Genomic DNA, 18,768 nt, shown 5'->3' on the forward strand with positions numbered 1-18,768 from the left:
ATAAACTTAAAAAGTGGGGCCTAACCCTCCCCTACCAAATATGAAAACCACTGGTAGAAATATTCTCCGTAGATTTCTCCTGCCACTATCTACCCACCTCCCAGCTGAAACCACAGCGATGTCTCTGCAGGTTGGACACGGCTCCCCTGCTCTTTAGATGCAACTCTTGCGTACAATATCCAACGGTATTGCTTTTCAGCCATGTATCCAGGTTCTCATGGCAGGCCTGCTGTTTGCCAAGCAGAGTTTGCTGCTCAGATGAGTTTGCTCCCCCATGTAGTTTTCTTCATGAAGTTTTCACCTGATTGTAGTAATGGGAGCTCAGAGTACTTAGGGCAGGGGTGGGCAAAATGTGGTCCATGGGCCACATGCGGTCCGCCAGGCCATTCTATCCAGCCCGCAGGGCCTCTAAAAATTTAGAAAATTAATATTTATCTGCCCCTGTTGGCCTGTCATGTGGCCCTTGATGGCTTGCCAAAACTCAGTAAGTGGCCCTCCATCTGAAATATTTCCCTTCCTCTAACTTAGGGGGTCTCTGAGATGCAAAAAGAGCTCAGTAGGTATGACTCTGTGCCTCTGATCTCATCCTCCCCCTCCAAATATCTTATCTTAATTTATTTCTTCTAGTCGTCCTCCAGACCTGAGCTTCTTCCAGAGAAGCATGGAGGACATTTCCAGCAACCATGCCCTGAGGTTCCCATGGCTCTGTCAAGAGCCCAAACAGGAGCTCTACCGAATGAAGGACTCCGCAAATAATCAGCTAGTCCCTAGAGGAAACAGAAAGAGATGAGCATAATGCACCAGCATCCTAGCCCATCCCTCTTCTTACATATGGGTCTTCATTAATTCACTCATTTTTTATGGATGGAGAGATCTTCTCTGATTTAGGGAATAGCACATGGGCATGAAGAACTTGGCAGGTAGAGAAGTGCCCTCTGCATACAGATAACCAGGGAATACTTGCTCCCAAATTGCCATTTTGTAGACTGCTTACTTATCTCCTGATTACTGCAACACCTTCACTCTGCTATCACTGAGCTTTTCTCCTTAAGACACAATCATTCCTGCCTTTGCCCCAGTATGTTTGCACCTAATGCCAGCGATGAATGGGAATTAAGATGTAATGAAGCCAATCATGACTGCATCAGACATGCCTCAGACTATCTGATGGGACACCCCTCTCTATTCTGCCTTTACCAGGCTACTTTAACCTTTACCAGATAGTATTTCAATGCCTTGTTCCCAAAAGACACAGCCTAGCTAGAGCGAATGTAAAAATGAATTTTCTCAGGCTGGTTGGTGTGAGGTTATAGCAAACAATCACTGAAAAAGGAAACATTAAATGGTAACATTTGGCACTGTATATTTGCCAAGTGTTCTAGCTTCTCTCTGCATTTTTTTTTTTTTTTTTTTGCCATTTGGATGTTCACAGCCAAACCAAACTAAATCAAAGGAGCATCCTAGCAGGGTTCATTCACTTCATATCAGCTTCCATTTCCCAGGCACAGTACTCTGCCTAGTCTCCATTCATATCCCACAGTAATCACCTCCCATTCACACTGCATGCACCTCACTATTCATGTATTGCCTCAGCCGGTTTCCAAGTCACTGCCATATATCATAGCGAAACAAGTTCCCATTCAAAGCATGAATGACAAGCACTCTGCTGGCCTCTTAAACAGACATTTCACATCCTCTCTTTATTTCTTGCTTGCTTTTGAGTCAAAATTGATGACAAATACATTTTTAAACCCATCTAGGAAATTACTTCAGTATTTATGTCATTTCCTTTGGCAGTTTTCAATATTTAAATATATGCGTGCTTCCCCCTCTTGCCCCTGCCCCTCTCACTCCTACCTCTGGTAAACAGTTTTCTTCATTTAAATGAATAGGAGATGATATCACAGCTTAGCAAAATGTTCTTGTTGCTTTAACCCTCCATGCATTTTAAATGCGAGACTCAAATTTCACCAAAGTTGGCTTCATTTCAGAGCCCAACATGATGGATCACTGAGCTAGATTTCCCATCTTGCTTCTTACCATTCAAGAGGCATAAAAATCAGAAGTATTAAGTGCATAATAATGTGGTTTTACTAGGCTAGTGTAGTACATCATCAGCCAGTCCCAACTGTATAATTTAGTTGCTTCTAGGGCTCCCATTACTGTAGGGCAGGTGTGTCAAAGATAGGGCCCAAAGGCCAGATCCAGCCTGCAGAGCCCCATCATCCAGCACTACCCCCAGTGCTGCCTCTGGGTCCAAAGTTGACCCACACACCTCACACAAGGGCCCAGGATGCAAGCCCCACACAGCACCTGCTCTGGCCAGCCTGGGACTCACACTGCACATGGCACCCACCCCCAGCCTCTTTGGGCCATATGTGTTCGATCCAGCATGCAGGGCAGGGGTGGGGATGAGTCTATGGGCCTGATCTGGCCCATGAGCTGGCCACGGATCAGCTCTGCACCACTCATGCAGCCTGCGGGCCAGATTACTTGACCTCTGCTGTAGGGTTTAAGCTGTTCCCTCTCCTTAATGCATTTACCTTCAGGAAAAGGTAGAAAATACTCATCATTAATTCACAGATGCAGATGAGAGCCACAGAGAAACCCTAAGGGCCAGATTCAAACTGACCTTGTAACACTCACATGAGTTTCATGGCACCTGCCATTTAGGAGCCTTGCCTTAGCTTGGCGATCCAAAGCGACTGGGTTAGATGCCTATACATTGAATCCCAGTCCTTCCAAGGAGTGATCCAGACAGCTAAAACATTCATAAGGATGTGCCTAGAATTAGTCAGTAGAAAAGGGCTGTGTCTGAACTGATGCTCCACCTCAGAGTTTAAGCTTCAGACTCTGGGCTAGAAGGGAGGTGCTTCCCTCTCACCAGGATAGAGGTTGCTCAGAGAAGAGGCACCTACCTGAACCAGGATGGGCTCAACAATTCAGTGGTCAGATGAGTGGGAAACTGTCTGCAGGGCTGGACCCAGAAAATACTAATAGACAGATCTGTGTTGACCTGGCAGAAGGTAGCCAGTGGGGTCTCCCAGGGTTCAGTACTTGGACCAGTGCTTTTCAACATCTTCATCAATGAACTGGATGTGGGGGTGAAAAATGCACTGGCAAAGTTCACCGATGACACTAAGCTGTGGGGAACTGCGGCCACGCATCAGGCTAGGCTGATGATCCAGGTGGACCTGGACTGGTTAGTTAGATGGGTGGACCAGATGCTGTTCAACACTGGGAAGTGTCAAGTGCTCCATCTGGGGAGGAAAAATCCACAACAGACGTAGCTCGGTGGTGCTATGCTAGCTAGTACCACATCCAAAAGGGACTTGGAGGGTCATAATTGACCATAAAAATGAATATGAGTCACCAGTGTGATGCTACAGTTAGCAGAGCAAACAATACGCTGGCATGCATCAACTGATGTATCACAAGCAAAACTAAGGGAGTTATTCTTCTGCTCTACTTGGCATTGGTGAGGCCACAGCTGGGGGACTGCATCCAGTTTTGGGTGCTACACTTCAAGAAGGATATGAAGAGGCTTGAGAGAGTCCAGAGATGAGCCACTCATATGATTAGAGGCCTGAAGAGCAAGCCGTACGAGGAAAGGCTGACAGATATGGGACTGTTCGGCCTGGAAAAGAGAAGACCTTGGTGGGATTTGGTGGCAGCTTACAAATATATCAGGGGTGAGCATCAGGGGCTAGATGAGCAATGATTCATCAAAGTGCCCCAGGAGCAACAGTCATAAACTCCTAGAAGAAGGTTTCAGACTGGATATAAGGCAAAACTTTTTCATGGTTCATGTGACCAGACTCTGGAGTAGACTCCTTGCAGGGGTGGTGCAGGCTTCTACCCTGGAGATCTTCCAAAGGAGATGGGACGCACACCTTGCAGGGGTTATTTGACCCCAGCAATCTTTCCTGACCAGAGCAAAGGGGCTGGACCTCATGATCTCATGAGGTCCCTTCCAGCCCTAAACCGTTTTGAATCTGTGAGCCTGTGGATGCCCTGCTCACTACGGCATTGATTTCAATATAAACTATACCACCCCTCAAACTCATCTGGTGATGCCCTTTTGCCTAATAACCACATTTAAAGACCACTTGTCTGGGAAATCAGAAACTCTAAGCTCTGTGCACCCTGTGGGGATTCAAATCCACATCTCACACTTCCCTGGAGAAGGTCCTAACAAACGGGCCTTGGCCTAGGTTGACCCCTGTTGATATTGTGCCACTAAGCAGCCAAGAGTACAGGCTTCCAGGGGCCAGAAGGAGAACAAGCAAGAAGAATGCGACTACAGCTGAGTGTTAAGGCACTTTTTTGGGAGAAGGGAGTCTGGGCTGTGCTAGTTGCCAGGGTTATTTCTGCTTTTTATTGTGTCTCTAATATAAAATGCACAAGTGACTTGGCAACAAGGGTGGAGGCTGTTTAGGAGAAGAGTGAAAAATATTTCATGGCCAGGATGCTCTTTTCTAACCGAAAATTTAGATTAGTAGTATTGTTGTTGCTGTTGCTATATTTTGAGTATCAAGAGAGGGCTCCCCTCCTGCATAAAACAAGGAATAAACTGCAGCTCTGAATGCTTAATTAGCAATCAGCAGGATAACCCCAAGAAACTCATGTATAAGTAAAATGTGCTAGATACATTGGGTTTAAAACGAGATCGTCAGGCAATTATTCATTTCTTTTTCAATATTGTTCCCCAGATCCATTGCTACATTATTTCAAGCTATAGAAAACCCAGCTTGGAGAGGTCTGTCCCTTTGGGGTTTTTCATTTGACATGACAAAACAGGCACCATTGTACTCCATGTCCTGCTCAAGTGAAAATCAAGTGAAAGTCTTCTGTTGACTTCAGAGTACTATGGATCGGGATCCTAATTACATTGACTCTAGCTGTATTTTTAAGTGAATTTAACTCTTCGGAAAGTATCTGAACATCTCAGCTGCTGAAACATGCCAGAGTAAGAGTGTGTAAGAATTCAGGGCCAGCCCTTCAGAGGGTGTAAATCAAAGTAACTCCATTAAAATTAGCATTGGTCTCTACTGCCAGATTATCTAACCCTATGTCTGCGGAAACAAAATTAATCTTTCACTTCTATGGCATCACCGTTGGAATCGTAGTCATGTCGATATAAATCTGTCCAGGCATAAATGGCAACACAGTCTGTCAGCTAGTGAAGAATCAAGCTCTCTATTTTAAGACCCTAGAGGAAGAGGGTGACACAAAAATGAACATATAAGAGTTAAGTAGAAGTCATTTACATGCGTGCAAACTCCATCCAGCTAACACAAGGAAGGGTAGGTATGTAGGATTGCTGAAGAGCAGCAAACAAGAGGACAGCTTTATTGTTCTATGTACTGTGAAGAACAGCAGGTTTTTTTAATTACTTTCTACAACATCTTCCTAATTTACATAGAAATGCTGATACGACTTCTTGGAAAGATCTCTTCCAGCAGTTTAAGGTCTATTTCCCAGCCACACCAATGCATGTGCAAACTTGGAATTTGAGGCTACCCCTGCATAGGCAATCATGAATCATAGCACCAGAGGTTAGCAGCTAATTGTAGTCCAAAGCACATGTAACGAGGTCTTGTTCTTGAACTGTGGAATTAGTCCATTTGTGGTTAAAGTTCATCCTGCTGTTTCAGTCCGAATGAAATCACATTGCTCTGGCGAATAACAAGCCAATAACCATTATTCGTGAGAAAATCAGTATGTCCTATTAAGCAATGATAATTATAAATATTACAGAAGATAACAAGGAGAACGGAATGTTAATCTTAGCATTAAAATAAAATGAAAAATTGCTTTGTTTCTGGAGAAATTGAGATGATTTAAAATTACTGAAAAATTTGAGCGTGCGAAAGAGATGTCATCATTCTTGTGGCGTACGCTTGACAACTCCTGTTAACACAGTCTTATTTAACTATTCCTACCACTGAGGGAAAAAAAAAACCCCAACAACATGAATTATCGCAAATGAACTTTTAATCTGGGAAGGAGCAGGAGAAATTACAACTTAAAAAGAGCAACAGACTTCAGAAGCCAGGATTGGTTTTTGCCGTATCTAAATGTTTCATCTTCAGCCACAGAGTCATGAACCTTGCTCTCTGAAACCTATGAGGTCAGTCAACAGCAATGACAAGGACTTGGGAATTTATCTAATGTCCAGTCAGATCCTTCCCTTTGACTTTGAGGTCATTGAGTTAGGCCTGAAGAAGTAAGCCATCAGTTTACTTGTTTAGATTTAGGTAAAACTATTCACCTCCCTGTGCAGCAACTACAAGTCATTAGTAGTTTGGGGGGGTTTTGACTTGTTTGCATGAGCAGACAGCCCAAGAGCATTGGCCAAAAGTTGGGAAAGTTCCAAGTTTTCATTAAATCTCTTGTAAACTCAAAACTGCAGTCCTGTGAGGCTACATCTGGCAAGGAAGCCATCTGTGATTCGTATAGTCTTGCTCCAACAAAACGACAACAGTGTGAAAAACTCTTTTCTCTAGTCGGCAGTGAACTGTAAAAGTAACATTAGTAATAGCTTCTGCAGGCTTGGTAATGACATAATTGACATTGGCTTAAAGCGCAAGCCCCAGCTGTGAGTTTTTGCCAAAGTTCTGGATTGATTCATATCATCTTTAAAATATATATGTCATAGTCAATAGCTCTCTGAGACACGGCTTTCCATTTTAGCATTGGGACTGATCTATTTCTGACAGGGGCTCTGTAGCAAAGTTATTAAAAAACTTAAAAAAAGCCTCAGAAGCCCCACCACCAACAAACACTATTTTGCTTGACTGAAGCCTTTTTGGTCTATGCATAAATGGGATCTGCATTTCCAATTGGTTCGAAACCTGCAGTTTCACCGAAGAGTGCACACTGCACCTAGTAATCTCATATATCTGTCACAACATGACCCAGTGCATTTTATTTTATGCAGAGCCCTAGTGAGGCAGCTGGGCTATACGCCATGTGCACATATGTTTCTTGGATGCGTGATATTTTGATTTTGCTTCAGATGATCTGAGCTGTTAGGGGCTCCCATTTATAGCATCCGGGATTTTTTCCAGAATATGGGTTGTGTCTGTCCCCACCCCCAACCGCTTTCTCTCCTTCCCCCTTTAAAAAATACAAACCCCAGCAGATGTCCTTTAAAAAAAAGTGAGACCAAAAGCACTGATCTACTCAAATATCTTGAAAAAGAAACTATTCCCAAGTTTCTTTGTGTTTAAAAGTTTGAGGCCCCTGTTTTAGAGAAATCCTAGAAATGCAGTTTAAAGATCTCTATGGGACCATGCAGCATTAAGAGACTGCCTGCTTTTACTGATGGGGAATGTTTCGAAAAACAGCATCTAATGCCACCAAGACTTCCACTTACACTCCTCGTGGATAGGTTGAGTTGAAATGTAGGAGCGTTTCTTCTATTATTTAGATAAGTAAGTGGCAAAATATAATGGACTGGATCCCAAATTCCTTACTAAGTCTTTAGTCCTTCCTGTGTTAGGTGGCAAAGAGAATTTAGCCACAAAAAATAAAAAGTGGAAACAGGACAGTAAAGGGCCATCACATCCTTGGAGCCGTAGGTACTAGCTTTGGCCAACGGAAAGGAAGCAGCAGTTGCAAAGAGGGAAGATGACATTTCCCAGAAAATTACAGATATTCAGATCATTGGAATCCAGGAAGGGCCATAAACCCATCTTAATTTCATTTTCCCTGGAGTGATTTGGTGTTTAAAGAGCATAGTGACAAAGCACAAGCATCTTGTTACACCTCCAGAGGTTGATTCAAGCCTGGCTTTGGATTCATGCCAATAGCTGCCCACAGTTGACCCAGCTGTGAATGGGTACCTGCTCATTCAGTCAAAGGCAGCCAGATGTGATGCTAGTCACATCACTTCATTGGTTGCCACTGACTACATGAAGTGTCTGCCCTTAACACTAGCCCTGTGGGCTACTAGGCTTGGGAGGACCTTCAGCCTAGACTGACATTTTCATATGCACATATCAGCTTGCTGTTGTTATCCCACAGACCTTCTGTGTTGCAGTTTAGTAACAGACCCTCCAAAACAGACAGCAGCAGTACATGGACAGATAGATTTGAGCCAGCAACATAATAAAGGGATTATTTCAGACACGGGCACTAAGTAACATCAGCAGAATTGACTAGTGTAAGGAAAAGTAATGGTTTCCAGAAAAAAAAAAATGACAGGAAACAGAGTTCTTTCTCTGTTTGAGACCATTGAATGTCCAAACATGTCAGGATACAGAAAACAGTCATAATGCTGTCAAAGCAAAACCCTGGATCTGAACCACCCCACATTTCTGGGAAGATGGAAGCAAAATCCAGACCTTCACTTAATACTATGTGCTCATTGTGAAAATAATGTAGAATGATAGAGCTAACATTTTTAGGGCTTAAACACAGGTTCAGGTTTTGCTTCCACTTTTAGCCTACAAGTTGAAAATGTCTCTTATAGCTCCTGAACTACCCCTCCCTAATGAGAAATATTTCTTGGTGTTGCCTCTCACTTACTTTTCAATAAATGATGATGCATCAGTTATAAATAAAGAAAATATGCACTGCTGTTAATTATTCTCCTGCTTCCTGGTGGAGGGTAACAGATGGTGGCATGTTATTTTTATCCCCCCCTGACTTTTACTGATCATTTATTTCTTCTTTAAAATGCAACATCTGCCACATCCACCTTCTTAACAATTTTGTAGAGCAATCCTAACAGGAACCCGAGTCAACAAACAGTATAGCTGAGAAAGAGAGCTCAGCAGCAGGTGAATAGCTTTAATTCCCTTGTTCCAGTAATCAGTTGGCACAGCTTCCCAGCAATCCATTCAAGGCGGTTAGTAATGGCTTCCACACCTAAAAATCTGGCTAGATCATAGTATTCCCAGAATGAGAAGCTTCTGGCAGAGCTGGACTTAGGTTTGGCCCCTGACTCATTGTGGCCGTAAAGAACTCAGCTGGTGACCAGTCATTGCATCACTCTTTTCCAATTAAATTCCCATTAAGTTCAGGAACAGGAAAATGTCCTTAGCTGAATAAGAAACCCTGGAAGGAAAATCTTCATGGGGGCATTTGGCTAGCTCTGAATTGAGGGCCATCACTAAATTAGCACTGGGAAAAAATGGCTACATGACTACACTGTCCCCCTTAAGAATGCACATCTTTCATTTGTGTGCTGCCAGTAAATGCAGCAGTAGGAGTCCGAGGACCAGATTCACGTTTCAGCCAAGACCCTTTATGTGTCTGCAGTAACGAAGAGAGATGTTAGAAAGCATATGAACTGTTGGTGTAAAGTATAAGGGAGTCCAGATCTTTTGACAGTGTCTGTTTTCGACACAATGAGTTGATCTGAACAAGCTGCTAATTTTTATCTTTTCTCTGCATTTTTCTATTAATTCTCTGATCCTTTCTTTCCCTCATGATTTCTTTTCAGACCTGTATGACAGTCAAAGCCTAGAGAATACTTCTGCATCAAACATTATGAAGAACCAGCACTAAATTTGGTTCACAGAACTGATTTGGGCTTCAGAATTCACAAGGTCCAGCAATGGTTGGATTCAAAGTAATGGTCATTTTTTGTCTCACCTCTAGCACCAAGATACACTAAGTCTACCAACGCTGTAAGGAGTAGCACAAACAAAAGCGTGACAGCAATAATAGTAATACATTACGGTACTATTAATAATCCCTCATCATATGATGATTGTCATTATAGTTGTTCAGTAGCAGAATCCTAGGTCTTCCCTCAATTTTAATTCAAAATGAAATCAAATAACCTGAAGAACTATTAAGAAAAAACAAGGGAGGACATGGTACTGTGTTTTCTTAATCCAGACACATTTCCTGAATATGAACTTTGAGGGTTGATCCAAAGAAAGAAAATGGGAATTTTAGTTTTTTCTCCTTCTTGTTTAATTTTCCCATCCACAATTGGCCTGCATATTTTCTGAAAAGAATTAGCCTTTTTGGGCAATCAGGCTTCTCTAAATGCTCTTTGTTTGCTTTGCTGTATTGTATTTCAGGATAAATCATGCGTATTTTCAGGGGCCCAGCTATGTAATCAGAACCCATTGGCCTAGGTACAGGCCCAACATAATAACAAGACAGTCCCTGCACCAAAGAGTTGGCTGAGATGTTTCACAAAATTAAAACAGGCTTGAAGATGCAGCTAGAAGACATGATACTGACTGTCCACTGTGTTCAGTGTACATTTTCTCCACCTTCTTGAGTAGCAAGAATATTAATGGGTCCCGAGACAATTGGGCTCTCATTATTAAGGTATTTTAGGTATTAAGAAAGCTTCCCAAAGGCCTGGGAAACTCCACCTGAAGTGCAGAAAGGGTCTGATAGCACCACATTTCGGTAGCATGCTGGTAGAGGGGTTGTGCTATAAATCTTTCGTAATCTAGCTGGAGTGCAATGACAGTGATTGAATACTTTGTAATGTTCTTCCTGTATGCATATACAAATGAAGGAAGTGGCCACCCTGTACCAGATTTCTGCTCATTTTGCTTGTTTCCCCATTTCTTTTCCTAACCAGTGTAATATATTTCCTTTTCTTACAGCTGACTTCAAATCTTTAGTGAGGGGAAGTGAAACATCCATTTGACCACAGATGAAGATCAATGCTTGAATACTTGAACCAGTGTGATTGCAAAATATTTGAACGTGAGATTTGAAGTGGGACTATTTGGAAACCCTTAGTTTTATTGCTAGATACTAAAATCACTTGTAAAAATTCTGTCTTGGTCTGAGTCATAACTGCATGTTCCAGGCTATAATTTGGTTTTAAGATTTGCGGGGGGCCTGTGTCATCTGTGATAGAAAGTCTGCTTTGTGTATTGTAACAAACTGCCTACTTATACTTGTATGGAGTGAAATCAGAACTGTGCGAGCCTCTCACAGACCTCATAGCACTAACAATTTACAAAGATTTTCCTTTAGCTCAAAGGATAGTGCTTTTGGAGAAAGAGGATCAAAGTTTTAACCTGACTGCAGGTATGAGCCGCTTTCGTATACAGCATAGTGACTGCTGGGAAAGTCTACATAATCAGGATTTTTTTTTTTTACTGGATGCTGCCAATCAGCAATTAGCAGCAGCCTTTTCTACTACAAGTTTTAATTAAAGGAGCAAGGGGAGGAAGAGCTAAAGGTGTTAGAGATAAATGCTGAGAAGATGGATTTTGCCGCCTTTTAGGCCAGGGACAGAAATTACATATAAACCGATTTAAGAGATCAGAAACTGGTTTAAACCTGTAATAGAACAGATGTTCAGGGCACATAAACCAGTTTGAAAATGGTGAAAATGGTTTAAGATAAGCCTGGTTGAATGAGGTATTAGACTTAACTGATTTGGGTCAAACCGGTTTATGAAGCTTCTGTCCCAGACCCCTTCCTGGTTCAAGTTAAATCACAGTCCCCCAGCATCCCAAGATGCTTTGCAGCCCTGGGCTAGGCTGTGTTTTCTGCTCCAGAGAGAGCCTAACTGGAGTAGTGAGAGCTGGCTGACAAGGGGGTTGTAGGGAGCAAGCCCAGCTGGGGATGCAGCCCAATCTACAGGGAGAGGGGAGGAGACTGGCTAAACACCCCTTCCCCCACTCAAACTTACTGCTGGCTGTGACCGTGGACTGCAAATCCCAGAGACCTCGGGACAGCAGGAAGAGGAAGCGAACACACAGCCCATGCTGGCTACATGCCAGAGAACCATGGTCTAGTGCCTCCTGATGTCTGGCTTGAGCAACTGTAGGCCTGTGGCTGCATTTCCTGAATAACAAGTGAATGTTCACTTCTATCTTTAATCTTTGCAGTTTAGATTAACCTGCAAAGACTGAATCAATTCATCCTTGGGCTTTTTAGCTGTCTGTACTTAGCCTTAATGTCTAACAGCTTTTAGATAATACTGAGTTGAGAATCCTTTAAGTTTTGGAAGTGTTCTTTCAAAGTTCGGTGGTACTTGTATAAGCAATGTATGGGTTTCTGCTGCTCAACTATAGAACCCAGGAAGGAAGCTTTTTTCTCTTTATAAATGCGTCTGAGGTTTTCTAAACTTTCTCTGAAGCACTGGGCATTGGTTAAAGGTGGGCATTTTGAGTAAGAGCATTTGTACACGCCAAGGCGTTTGGTCCTCGTTCATTTTCCTTGCCTTAAAATTTTTAATCCAGGTTATTGTGGTGCATCACATTTGCTAGGCCGTGCTGGTGATCCTAAAACCATGCAGACACCTCTTGGGTACCTGGAGCGAAAAGGTCTTGCTCTTCCGCCACCAAGAGTCAGACTGGTTTGGGGTCAGGAAGAAAGTTTTTCCCTTTTAGAGAGGGGTTGGAGCTGATGGTTTTAGGACTTTTTGGAAAATTGGTTGACTGTGAATGCAGGGGACCCGACTCCAGGGCCCAGGAGACTCCTTCCTGTCCTGTAACTACATTCCAGTGTAATGCACGTTGAGGACCAGTCTCCTCCTTGTGACACACTTGCATAACTCCCAGGAAGAGCATGCCCTGAAAAAAAAACCCAACCCTTTTCCTTGTGGAACTGCTTCAGACTGGCAGAGTAGAGATCTCTGGCAGACAAGACCCTTACAGCTGATGACCTGCCTGTCTCCCCCTCAGCTCCTTGAATGTACCTTGCAGGCTCATAATGAGGAACCAGCCTGAGGAAAAAAGAGAGACCACAGATGAGGCAAGTGATCCCATGGAAAATTCAAACCATACCAGGGGTAAGAGCCAATGGCCATTACAGGTATAGAAGGGAGTGTTCAGAGTAGGATCCCAACATCATGCCTGTGACTGTTTTCTTCTTTTTTTGGCCAATGGGGCAGCCTATATCTCTGGCATCTGGACTGGTGAGCCTCAGAGAGCAGGAGTGACAGAAGATGACTGCAGTGGGGATTAGACGTGCCTAAATACCTTTCAAAATTTGGCCATAAAATAGCAAAGTGTACGTCATAATAAATGCTTGGTTAAACAGGCTAGCTTAGATGCCAGGATCATTTCAGCCTTGACATTCCTGTTATAGCTAGACTGCTCCTGATGCTAGAGGAGTTCATTTACAGCCAGATGGGTGACACTATATCTCACAGCAGTGGGTATCACCTCCTGGGTTTCAGGCCAGCTCGGGACTATAATGGTCTCCAGTGTGAGTTACAAAACTTTCAGGATCTGGACAATACCTAGAGAAGGTTCTTCAAGCTGAGGACTAACTAAACAGGGCACATTGGTTTCCTCAAGTTCAGCTTTCTGAACACTTCCCCTCTCACACTTAGCCATTTCTGACGTATCTCCTGGGCCAACACAACCCCAACTCCTATGCAGCACCAAGGACTGGCTTTTCACTTGCTTTTGGCCTTCAACATTTTTTGTTCTCTGTTGAGTCAAGTCCCAAAGCTGATGTTTGTGTTCAATAGCACAGAATTCACGCCAGTTCTTAATTTGGCTTATTGGCTCCAACATAACCTCCTTCTTTCCCCTCCAACATGGCCTCCCAGGGCAGATAGCACTTTCTCCTTCTATGATACCATCAGAAATACCCTGAAAACAGAGAGTAACACTGAGGAACATATCAAGGTCTACTAGGATGTACCTTCATAAATTATAAAACAACCAGGATACCAGGGAAGATCTTTTCCGTGGAAAACTATGCCAGTGATCAGAGTGCAAATGAAATGCAAAGGAGCTCTGACTTGCAGGTTCAGGTTTATTAGGAGCATGCTGATCAGATATTTTGGAAGACAAGAATATTGCTTCTTTTCAAAGGCAGAAGGAGCAATTTTTTCGTTTTCCCAATTTTAGTGCTTTCTGCACTCTAGGAAGAAGGACAATTGTTGAATGATATAAAGGTACTCCCTCAATTTGACGTGTAGGTTTCCAACAATTTTGGAGACACATTGTGTGACAAGAGTAAACCATTCCGCTTTAATCGTGCCTTAGTGGGCAGCGTGCCTGAAGGTGACTAGAAGGGGTATGGTGGACTAGCTGAACACAGTTAAGTCTGATGCTAAGCTAGTTGTGCAACTATCTAATGAAGTATTGAGAAAAGCTCCCTATAAAGCAGTCTGTATTTGAACAGCTTGTTTCTCCATTAAGCAATTCTTAGACATCAGTAGAACATATTGTATTATATTGTGTTTTACATGTCTGTGCATTGTAAAAACATTAGGAGTTTTGTCAACTCTAAGGCTTATCCCTGAAAGATATTTGCAGCTGCTAGTGCTAAAGTTGTTATACTCTATTTTTCAATTCATTTTGTGCATGTGGAGTTACTTAATTACCTGGTTTTAACCGCGATGTAATCCAAATTGATTGCAACGTTGATTTGTACTTTGGTAGCATTTAGAAGCCCCAGTTATGAACAAGGATGTCAATATGTTAGGTGATGTATAAACACAAACCAAAAAGACAATCCTTTCCCTAAAGCACTTACAGTCTCAGCTTCAATGTGACAAATTCCACAGAGCAAGTCCTCCCGAGTAAGGTAGGCAACATCAATTCTAGATTGTCGTAATTCAGTGAATTTAGACCAATTTATATGGGAAATCGAAGCCATATGAACTTAGTGTGTTGTCCTGATTATAAGTCTGCTTTCCCCCCTCCAAAATGACCATAAAAAATCAGACTGGATTTCTGAGCCAATGCCAACCTAGAATCGGGCCCTGACAATCTTGACTTTTCTGGCTGGAGTATTTTTGCGCATGCAATAAAAATACCAAATCACTGAAGATTTACTTCAGTAGTTGTAAATGTTATTAACCTTTTTGGGTCCTTTTCTTGGTTATTTTGATTCTTCTGTTTAATTTTATAAGGGCAATGGCAGGTCGAGGACTTTCCTGTATTCATCACTAGCAGAGACGTCCCTTGGTGGGGGGCAAATTGGGGTGACCGGCCCAGGTCCTGCACTTTGGGGACCCCACCGGCAGTGCCATACAGGCCCCACCACACACTGCCGGCTTTGCGCTCTGGCTGCTCGCCACCCCCACAGCTACCCCGTGCTCTGGCTGCTCGCCACCCCTCACCCTGCACGGGCCCTGTGCAAGCTACTATGTCCCAGGCCCCGCAGACCCCTCGGGTCAGCACTGATCACTATACATTTTTTTTCTTAAGGTAGAATCAATTTTTATTTAAAATTGAACCTGAAAATGTTGGGTCAGCTTAGCATTGGAACAATATGGTACTTCTCACGTCAGCAAGCAGAGGCTTGTTAGGGTGTCCATGTATAGGTTGAATAGTTAAGCAATGGCATCTGAAGTTCAGAACAGTCAGAAATGAGACGTGCTAGCCTTCTAAATATATAACATATTTCTTCCAGTGCTGGCAAAACCACCAAGTGCGGAGCCTTTCTGGTCATGCCCTGCACCCTGAAGCTAGGATTTCACATCCCATATACTGCCATTGTATTCTGGGTGTTTTGTGCTATGTTCAGGGAACTCCCTTTATGTCCTGTCTGAGCTGGAAAATGCCAATAGCTCTGGTAGCAAGCCCCTACTTGCATGATATACTTGGCATCCTGGCTGCCTCTTGCATGTATGAGCTGAAGTAATCATCGTTTGTGACCTTCCATATTGTTTCACCCATTGTTAATGTGAGGTGCCAAGAGGTTAAGTGACTTGCTCATGTTCTGACAGCAAATCATGGGAAAGACCTGGAACAGAACCCACTCTTTTTCTCCTGCTTTCAAACCCCTAGACCAAAAATGTGTATATCAAAGCTAATCTGCTCCTTCCTGGAGTGAGTGAGGATAGAACAGGAACCAGAAGGGCTAAACACCCTGCTTTGAAGATGGAGCTTGACCACTTTTTGGAAGGTTACCTGGTTCCCTGTAATATCAGGGGACTGAATGTGATAATCAAGAAAATCATTCTAGCCCTATGCCCCTACATATGATCCTCAAATATTGTTTCCCAGTGGGCTATTAATGCTAGTACATAACCACATTCGATCTATTCTATGCCCAGGCAGAGCACTGGGAGCTAATGAATACAAAGCAGGAAATATTATAAATAATTGCCCCACAGATATTAGGAAAATGATACACTGCAGTATAGGCGTAGTTATAGCTACAGGAGAGCATTACAGATATCAGCCTCCTAGCACGGGGCCCATAACCATTTAACAATGTGAGTCTCTAGTGCAGCTATTACTTCATCAGCATTATATCTCCCTTCAGCTCCCTTCACCTATTGAAGAGCGCTCTGTTTTCCTGGGAAGTATTTAGTTTAACAATTCATGGATCACCCTCTGTCTTGGTACTGTACATTGGGAGTTGATATCCTCCACCTCTTCCTCCTTCCCTTTGGCTCCCTGGAAGAGTAAAAGCACATGCAAGGGACTGCACAACAAACAACTCAAAGAGGTGGAGAGAAAGAGAACAAAGACTCCTTCAACCTTGTGAAAAGTTTGTGCTGGAAATAGGAGTAAATTCCAAGTCAATGCCGGTAGAGGTATTAAAAAATCATCAGAAAGCAAAGATAATTAAGCTTCAATGGTTTTCTTGTTCTGCATTTCTTAGACATCATACATACCTGATTTTCCATATGTATTTCCAGAAGGGAAATATGAGCCTTATTTATGAAAATTAGACCCTCGTTTGAGAATTTAATCTCTACCCTTTAAACACTACCCTAATTGGGGGTGGGAAAGGGGGAGCGTTTTGAATGGGACAGCATGTTCCTCTGATCCAGTGTGCTTTGGTATGTGCTATACAATTCAGAAACATCTCCTTTTGCCTTCCAGACATCCACCCTTGTCCCTTCAGTCCACTGAAAGGAAAAAGCTACTACTTAACTCCCCTTCTGCACCTGTTTTTCTGACTGTGTCACCTCAACCCTGTAAGAGGGGACCCAAACACTGCTACAGGGAAAAGGGGGCCAGCAAGGGAAAGTCAGCAGAGCCCCTTGAAGGCCAGAACCTTTGTAGGCCAGAGGAGGGGAGGATTACTTGCTGCAAAGAAAGACCCTGCTAGCAGAGTGGAAGAGATCTCGGGGTCCCAGAGAGGCACCCAGCTGGACAGGAGGAAGCAAGTGGCTTGCCATGGGTGGGAGCGGGGACCCCCAGAGGGGAGATGCCAGGCCCTGGGCTGTGGACTTGCCCTCGCAAGGCTCAGCCTGCAGTCAGCCAGCAGCAAAGAGGGGAGAAACAGATTAGCCACCTCTAGGCTGGGGGAATAGGAAACCCGGTCAGTTGATGGGGGGAAGTGGCTGGCTGGGATATAAATGCTCCCCAGGGCAAAGGAGGGGGGCTGGCCCCATCAGGGAAGGGAGACAGAGCCCTTTAGGGAGGCAAGAGTGAGCACACGTCTGGCCAGGAGAGCTGCTGCTGGAGATGCCAGGCACTGAGCCTCTGTTGGCAGAGAGAGATGGGGCGAGAGCACAGGAAGTGCTACGGACTCCATTTTTTGGCATTGGAAAAACCCTGGTGAGAGAGAGCTGGGAACTGTTCAGGGTATCCCTGAAGGAGCGCTGAGATGCTGAATACACCCAAAAAGACTGAGGACTGTTTGTGTTGGCCCAGAAAGGACCCTGGGGGAGTAGGAGATACCCTGGGGACCAAGGACTGGTTATGAGAGCCCAATACAGATCTACTTTTTTTTTTTATTATTTGCTTATTTTTTGGTAGTTACAGCCGGTGGGATGGTGCGGCTGTGAAGGGAGGCACGGAGACCACAGAGCGAAGGATCCAACACCCTGCAATTTTTCCCATGTTTTGCTTCTTTGTTGCCTCTTCTCCATTTCTTTTGTTGGTTTCAGAGCAGGAGACGGACAAAAGCTGCTTTTTAGGCAGGAGGACTATGAGAAGGTCAGAGCCTTTTAGGCAGGGCCCTGATGAAAGTAAAGGGGACCAGGGCCCAAAGAGGGCTGAACCCCCCACCCACAGATGGAGGGGAGGCAAGAGAAAGAGAAAAGGGTGAATTCCTGCACTGTCCGGCCAGCCTTATGACCAGGGGAAGAGTAAGGGGAAGCAAACCACCTACGGCCAAGGCTTTGGTTACCAACAGGCAGCTCTCTGAAACAGCGGTGCAATTTTAACACTAAGACGTGGCAGGTGGGAGAGAGAGGAGCCACACTAGGGAGCTGCGGCCCCACCACCAGGGGCTCACGGCTGCCGCTGGAGGTGCACTCTCCTATGAACTCTCCTCGAGTCCAGCTACTGGCTCTGCTCCCCTTATGGGAGTTAAGTCTTCTTGGTTTCACATGCATGGCCCCTCTGAGCTTCTCTGCTTCTGTTGCCTATTGCAGCCCCTGCTGCATCACTGAGGCCAGCCAGCACCATGCCTTTGGCCAGTTCTTGTACAAATACTTTCGGACTTTCTTCTATACGACCCCTTCAGTGAGGAATCTCCTGTCTGGACTGGTCCCTAAGGCACGTCTATGTCCTCTTTCTAATGGCATCCTGAGAGTAACTTGCCTAGAGGAACCTGCTATCTGATCATAACTAAGCACAAAATAGCAAGGGTTACTGATGTTCGTTTCATTTAATTTTGCTCCAGCGCAAAACAAGCATGCAAATATTCAACTAGTTGAGAATCATGATTTGCTAACTTACCTTTCTTCTGTTGTGTGCAATATTCAGAGTGGGTTTTGTGTTCCTTGTGGTACACAGTGAAAATGAGACCGTTTTACCTCTTGCCTGGCTTTCCAGGTCAAATAGCTGCACCTCAGGCTCTTATCTCTAGAGGGTGCTGATTCAGTACCTGGTGTTGGCCAGAATGACATTTGCTGCATTAGGTCTTATCATAGACTGACCCTACCAGTAGACACAG

The sequence above is a fragment of the Alligator mississippiensis genome, chromosome 5 (assembly GCF_030867095.1).
Source record: "Alligator mississippiensis isolate rAllMis1 chromosome 5, rAllMis1, whole genome shotgun sequence".
Classification (NCBI taxonomy): domain Eukaryota; kingdom Metazoa; phylum Chordata; order Crocodylia; family Alligatoridae; genus Alligator; species Alligator mississippiensis.